Below are 7789 nucleotides of genomic sequence, written 5' to 3' on the forward strand. Positions count from 1 at the left end.
CAGAGCTGGTGTGAGTCAGGTCAGAGTGGCAACAGCAAGGCAGTTCGGTTGGTGTTGGTTCTCACTGTGACCAAGACGCAGGGCTGGGTGAAAATCCCTCCCCACTGGGGCTGGCTAGACCGGGTGTGGGGAAAAACAGAATGTAGAGTGTGAGGCTGGAGACTGGTCAGAGTTCAAACATCCAAAGTGGAGTTTTCATCTTTATCTCAGTCCTGAAAAAAATATCATAATGAGAAACTGAAAACCAAATGGAATAAGAATCTTCAAATCAGAAATGGCTAACCTCACATTCTTTGATCACAAGAGCATTCACATTCCATACTCTCTAAGAGAATGTATAAAAGTATTTCTTGCTGCCTCTGTTTCAAACTCAATGTGTCATCTACCCATGAATTACGAAATTTGGGAGACAGGGAGAGTCAGTGAGGCTCATTACGACAGTACATTCTCTTATGACATTTAAATGAATTTAAATCTCTCCAAGAGGTGCTAGGAAAAAAAAAAAAAAAAACTTAAAATGACAAACTCTCAGTGAACAAAGCTGTTCCTCCTACTAGTAAAAAGTAAAATCATATGCCACTAGCAGAAGACTAATCAGGCCTTTGTATAATTGTGTTCCTTTCAATAGAGGCAGGTATTAAATGTATATCTAAAGGTGTTAAATATCTTTATAAAGCTTATAAAGTAACATACAAATTTTAAAAAAATCTTTTGTTAGACCACATGTCACCCTGCTCATAAAGGATTAGAACAATTATGCAAATCAGGTTCTAGAAATAGCTCTGGTATCCCATAATTCCTCAAGCTAGATATGCAAATGAAATGAAATTGTGACTGTGGGTTAAAAGAATTACAGATTGTACAGTTAAACTCTCGAGTATACCACTCTTTGGGATGAATACCTGTGACAAGGGTTCTTTCCTATGTGTTACTCCTTTTTTGCCTTCTACTAAGAACATGGCAAATTGATCAGGATTCAGGAAGTATAGGGGTAAAATATACGGGGGGATAAAAGGAAAAAATAAACTTGTTAAATGAAAAAGGTGAGGAAAATTTCATCTCCTCATGTGTTTTAAATTTTATGATCTCTAGAAAATATCTTAATAAGGCATGTATTAAGTCAGTGTTGCCACTTTAGCAATTTTTCAAAGCCTTTCAAAATTATACCACATCTGTGTATCTTCAGGAAAATGAAACCGTTTATTGCACCCTCCAGGCTCCAACACAGGGTCTAACTGGAAAACAGTGTGTGCTTCTCAGATAGCACATCCTGGCAGAAAGTTAAGATTTCCATCCTAGAGAGCGACACAGACTGGCATAGCTCAGGTAATGTACTGGGTGATGTTTTTAAATATATTCTCTCCTCTCAGTTTACATGTTTTCCACCCAGAGTAGGTTAGCCACTTAAAACTTAATTTATGAATGACTAAATTATTCCTCCTAGAAGCCAAGTGGTAATAGCTTTAATTTACCTGTCTCCTTAATGTTACTGAGAAATAAGAGAATTGCATTTATGCCTTGACATTGCAACTTCAAACATTTGTGTATATTTTCTTTGTATAATTTGAAGTGACTTGGAGTCTTCAGGCTTTCAGATTTAAATTGAAAGCTGTTTGTTTATCTTAAATGCCTACAACCAGTATAACAGGGTGAACTGAATATACTAAGACTTTTCTTCTCCTTTTCCCTTGAGCAAAAGCACAAAAATACCCTTTTGTGTAGTGGGAGCTGCTACGCCCCCTTCCTTTGGGAGGGGAGAGGAGTGGTCTTCTTGAGAGGTACCTGTTTGGTTTCTATTCAGTTCTGAAATTTTTAATCTAATCTGCTGACTCTCCCTGCAAAAAAATTTTATGTACCAAACTTTCTCCATTAAAACAACCACATCCCTTACTGACCCTTGAGCATTCACATAGAATTGGAACGGAAAACTGTGAAGAGAGAACTATGTGGTTTTATTTCCCTTAGAGAAATTTATTTTGAAAATGTTGACCCTGAGGAGTCGGGTGGAGAGGGAGGTGGGAGGGGGGATCGGGATGGGGAATACGTGTAACTATATGGCTGATTCATGTCAATGTATGACAAAACCCACTGAAATGTTGTGAAGTGATTGGCCTCCAACTAATAAAATAATATTAAAAAAAAAAAAAGAAAAAAAAAAAAAAAGAAAAGAAAATGGACCCCAGAGTGAGGAGAATGTGGGAATCAGAAAGTTGGAGAAGATGCAAACTGGACAAGTTTTTTTCCATCTTCTGATTTTTTCCCCCACTTCCCTCACTGAGCAACCAGAGGTAGAGTGCCTAGGGCCCTTTCTGGGCAATTGGCTATGAGGTCTCGTTATCCCAAGCTTTTTAACTAGATCTCTCTTCTGGTATAAATTATGTTCTGCCTTGATTTATGGTTTGAGGCACATTTGCCATGTTTCTCCAGTTAGCTTGCTACCTCATCAGCAAGAAAATTGGACCTTTCTTATCTCCATGTTTCCCTGCATTGCCCAAAACAAACCAGCTTCTTAGTGGCTTGTAGTACCTATGGATTAGATGGATTCATTCAGGTGGTTTTCCAGATTGCTATAACTAAATTTATCATATCAAAAGCTTAAAAATATACTGATCATGGTAACAGTTTTTGTAAAATGCAATTAAATAGAACCAGTCTTGTAATAGGTATTTAAAAAAATCTTCCAGATTTATTTCAACCTAAGAGATAGTCTAATCTAGTTTATTATTTTTTCCAGAGCCAGGTTAATGTAACAGTGAACAGCAGGCTGAATGATCTGATAATTGGAAATGTGAATAAATGAGTCTGATTTTTTAAAATTTGTGAAAACAATTCCAGGATATCAAGCATATCTGTCAAGGAAGTGGAGAGGATAGAGTTATTTTAAGTATTGTTGCAGTTAATTGTTGCTTCAGATGACAGACTTTCAGAATATTAGTGACTGAAGCAATAGCAGAATTTTTTTGAAGACCAGAAATCTAAAATCTAGAGATAGGAGGTTGCTTCTTTGGGTAAGTAGCTCAACAATGTTAAATTAAATATCTGCTCTTTTTATCTCTCTGATCTGCTGTTCTCACCATGTTGACAGTATCTCTTTCATGGTTGCAAGAATGCTGCTACGGCTCCAAGCATCACATCCCCAGCAAAAATATCCCAAAAGGAAGGAAAAGGAAGGGCCAGAGGGCTCTGTTCTTGGGATGAATTAGACCCCAAAAGTCTTGTCCAAGTTGAAGAAAAAGTGTGAAGAACCCCTTGGACTTAGATCAAATTTGCTTTTAATTCTATTTACTCCAGAAACAGCTATTGATAATAAACTATGCAAAAAATATCATTATCGGTCTAGAATGTCAGTGGGTAGAGACAGTTTCCCATTACCTCCTTTACCCCTCCCAGGGAAAGTCTTGAAGTTCTGTGGTCTCGGAAGGTCACACAGAGTGACACAGCTACCAGGGGCCTGAGAAACGGTGTATGAGGTCTGCCACATGCTATAGTTTCACTCACCTGAAGTCACAGGCATCTTGAAATGCCAGGAAGCCTGCTACACTCGGTCCACCGTGGCACTCAGATCTAATGACTGTGTTTGGAGACTTAAAAACTTTAGGACCTGCATGGGGACAACGCCTCTCGCTCTGTAGAGGTTGTTGTTGTTCAGTCATGAAGTCATGTCCAGTTCTGTGACCCCATGAGCTGCAGCATGTCAGGTCCTCTGTCCTTTACTATCTCGTGGATCTTGCTCACACTCACGTCCATCGAGTTGGTGATGCCATCCAGCCATCTTTTTCTCTGTTGTCCCTTTCTCCTCCTGCCTTCCATTTTTCCCACTATCAGGGTCTTTCCTAATGAGTTGGTTCTTTGCATCAGGTGGCCAAAGTATTGGAGTTTCAGCTTCAGCATCAGTCCTTCCAATGAATATTCAGGACTGATTTCCTTTAGGATGGACTGGTTGGATCTCCTTGCAGTCCAAGGGACTCTCAAGAGTCTTCTCTAACACCACAGTTCGAAGGCATCAATTCTTCATCCCTCAGCCTTTTTTATTGTTCAGCTCTCACATTCATACATAACTGCTGGAAAAACCATAGCTTTGGCTATATGGAGGTTAGTTCACCCTTTTTGTCTAAAAGCTCACCCTATATGTTTGAAAGCTTAACAGCAGTTGAGTTGGGAAAAGAGGGAGTAAGGACTTTGGACACAAGAAACAATGCGCGCAAAACAAGTTGGTGTGACCCAGTGTGATCTGTTCAGGGCCCTGCCCGTGACTTGGAGTGGCCGGATCTCAGGCCTGAGCAGGGAGTGGGAGGAGGTGAGACCAGCAGGGGAGTCAGGAGCCTAGGGATGCACCAGGATGCATGGAGGTATACACCATGCACCACGAGAGTCCAGCAGAGTGGTGAATGGGCTAAGAAGGCCTTCCAGAAATCTTGGATCTGAGTCCAGCATAACCCTGATGTTTACCCAAGACCAAGGGTACAGCTGTACAGGTTAGTTATGCTCACACCATCCGAGTTACCAAATATTGTGAATATTGCCTCTGCCCTAGAGGAGTTGGTGAGGGATTCCCCACACAGAGAAGGGAGATGGGCTTCCTAGGGAGGGTTTATACAAAGGCAGCCAGAGAAGGGAGAAGTGGAAATACAAGGGGAGGATGAGGCCAGGGTGGTGGAGGGGCCAGACCATGGTAGGCCGCCTGTGGCAGACCAGAAATTTGCACTTGCGCCTATGGGTCATGGAAAGACAGTGAAGAGTAGAAGCAATCCTACCAGCCCAATGATCCCTTCCTGAACCCGGGACCTCGAACCTCTTACAGGCAGGGTACTTGAGGATGGAGATGACTGCTGATGAAACCAAAGACTTGGCAGAAGTGCTTGTGTCATTTTTTATTTCTTTCAAAAGGAGGAAGAAAGGAAAAAAGAGGGAAGGAAAGGAAGAAAATAAAGAGGTGGGAGGAAGAGGAGGAATGAGAGAGGGAGGAAGGAAAGCAAGAAGAGGAAAAAGGGAAGAGAGGAAAGGGAAAGATGAAAAGGTAGAAACCAGCGCAGCAAGACTGACAAGATTTGGCAAAACTTGGCTGAATAGTGGAAATGGAGATTACTATTTATTATTATGATTATTAATTTGTTATTTGCTTTTGCATTTTACTTGAGATAACTTCATTTTTTAAAAAATGGTCAGGTGGAAATCTAAGTAGATAGAAGCCTTTCTGCAAAGTGATCTGACCATATGTTATAAAAAAACCTAAAAATGCTCACTTTTGACCCAAGAATTCCATGCCAGGATACACAGAGAAAGATTTATAGACAAGTCATCTATTTTCTTTTGCTTCAAGTATAGATATAACTCATTTATTTCATCCAGGGAGGAGTGGGAGTGTTTATGCTAAATAAAATTTTCAATTAAAGAAATGAACTATTTTAATGGAAAGTGAAAGTGAAATCACTCAGTTGTGTCCAACTCTTTGTGGACCCCATGGATGGAGGAGCCTGCTAGGCTCCTCCAACCGTGGGATTCTCCAGGCAAGAATACTGGAGTGGGTTGCCATTTCCTTCTCCAGGGGATCTTCCCGACACAGGGATCGAACCCAAGTCTCCTGCACTGCAGACAGACTCTTTACCATCTGTGCCACCAGGGGCTCCTATTTTAATGGAACTCTTCCCCAAATACATTGTACCTATCCTGGTACAATGAGTATTCTGAAACACAACTAACCTTTTCCTGATGATTTTTTATTAATGTGAATTAATAATCAAAGTACAGGCTTAATAAATTCAGTGTTGAAAATAGCTTTTGAGGTGCGAGGGGATTTTTGCTCCTGCACAGTACTCCCCTGGACAGCTGGTTTCTCTGCCTTTCTTGGTTCTTTCTTCTTCCTTGACAGTTGGCTGTCATTTCTCTCTACCTGTCACCTGAGTCCTCATTAGAAATCTGTCATCCAATCAGAACAAAGCAAATCAAAACCAGATCAAGTTGGTACACATGGTAAATCCATGTTCCAGCAGAGGCCTGCAAGTCTGCCTCCAACTTCTGGGAACCTTGTTAAAAATGCTTTTTTCTGGCCCCATCTCAACTCCTAATAAGCATCTCTGGACCCTGCAAGTACTTAAGGTAGTTATTATTATGAATGTTGACATTTGAGAATTCCTGACTTACAGATTCTCCTATGAAAAAATATCCATGAACTCAAGGCCATATAAAGCCCACAGGATGTCTCTGTGCCCTTGAGCCACTTGCCTGTGGGGTCGCACAGCAGTTAGCACTGATGGACTGGTTCCCGTACCATGGCAGGTGTTAAAAGTTCTGAATATCACACGGGCTTAGTGACTTCTAGTTTTTGAACTTGGATCCCTTAGGTGGGTGGAGGGTTGGATGAGGAGATACTTACTTCCTGGACCTGACTTTAGGTAAGCCGAGATATCCGATGAGTAGACCCTGGGTAATTAATGTCTACCTGGTCTATGATCTGGGGAGAAATAGGCTAATAATTACTCATGTCTTCCAAATATGAGACTGTTTGCATAGACTGACTGGTATTTACAGAAAAAATAAAATAATGCTGACCACCTGAGATAAGCTGGCCACACCCACTTCTTATGACTTCATCCATCTTGGACTGAATATTTAATAGTTTATATATTTTGCCCAACTGAAATTTCAATATATTTATTACACCTGTTAATTATTATTTTTATCAAACTGATTGCTCATACTCATGTTTTATAGATTCATTAAAAAGTTCTAAAACTATACATATACTGTTTCTTCCCTTTAAGAAAAGAACTGAAGATTTTTTATGTTGCATTTTAAGTAAACAAGCCTCTAAATGTCTTTGAAATCACAGTGAACTAAACAGCATGCACTAAAAGGATAATAGAACATGAGTACCTTACTTAGAGGTATATTACCACCTGTCAAAGCCTCAAACAACAACAGCAACAAAAACCCACTCCAGAATGAAAATACTGGTATATTTATATAATGCAAAGAGAAATACAGATATAAACCCTCAAAACGGAAGATACATTGATAAAAATGTAGCATTGTAAGCGAAAAAATATTATACAGTACTTGCAGAATTTAGTCTTTCAATTTAAGGTTACAATGTGCCTAACAAATAAATAGTATTTAAAATTATAGTTCTCATTATTAATTTAAAATAACCATCAGGAGAACAGCACAGCTTAACCTAGCAAACATTTTAAGGAAATGCTTTGTCTCACAGAAGTAGAGTATCATTATAGTCCATCCATTTATACCATGAACAAAAGAAGAACAATTTTCAAAGCGGAAATCAGTTTCATAAGACAGAATAAAACTGGGCTCCTCAAAGCAAAAACTGTTTCCATAAAGTTTTTTAATTTTTATTGGCCAAAAATACCTGAACAGTTTTGATGTAGTACTCTGCTTGTCTCAGAAAGCCCTCCCAATCCATCAACCACAATCAGTACATACAAAAACATGCAATACTGTATTTTCTCCACACCATTACTAACCAAAACACTTTTTACTCTTTTGAAAGGTACAGTTTTACAGAAATGTTTCCACTCGAGATTGGTATAATACAGAGAGCAGTTTGTCGCTGACGGGCATTTCCTAGTGTATAAAGCAAGGTAGGAAACAAATCTTACTTGTGTTGTTACCTATTAAAAATGACTTCCTTGCTACTCTCTCCCATCTCTGCTCTTTAAATTCACTATCAATACTTAACAAAGTTCTCAACGCCTTCCAAGAACCAGAGCAGTCCAGCTGACCCCAGGCCGGCAATTCAGAGGGAACTCGAGACAACTTTCCCTCTGTCTCC

The sequence above is a fragment of the Muntiacus reevesi genome, chromosome 4 (assembly GCF_963930625.1).
Source record: "Muntiacus reevesi chromosome 4, mMunRee1.1, whole genome shotgun sequence".
NCBI classification, from domain to species: domain Eukaryota; kingdom Metazoa; phylum Chordata; class Mammalia; order Artiodactyla; family Cervidae; genus Muntiacus; species Muntiacus reevesi.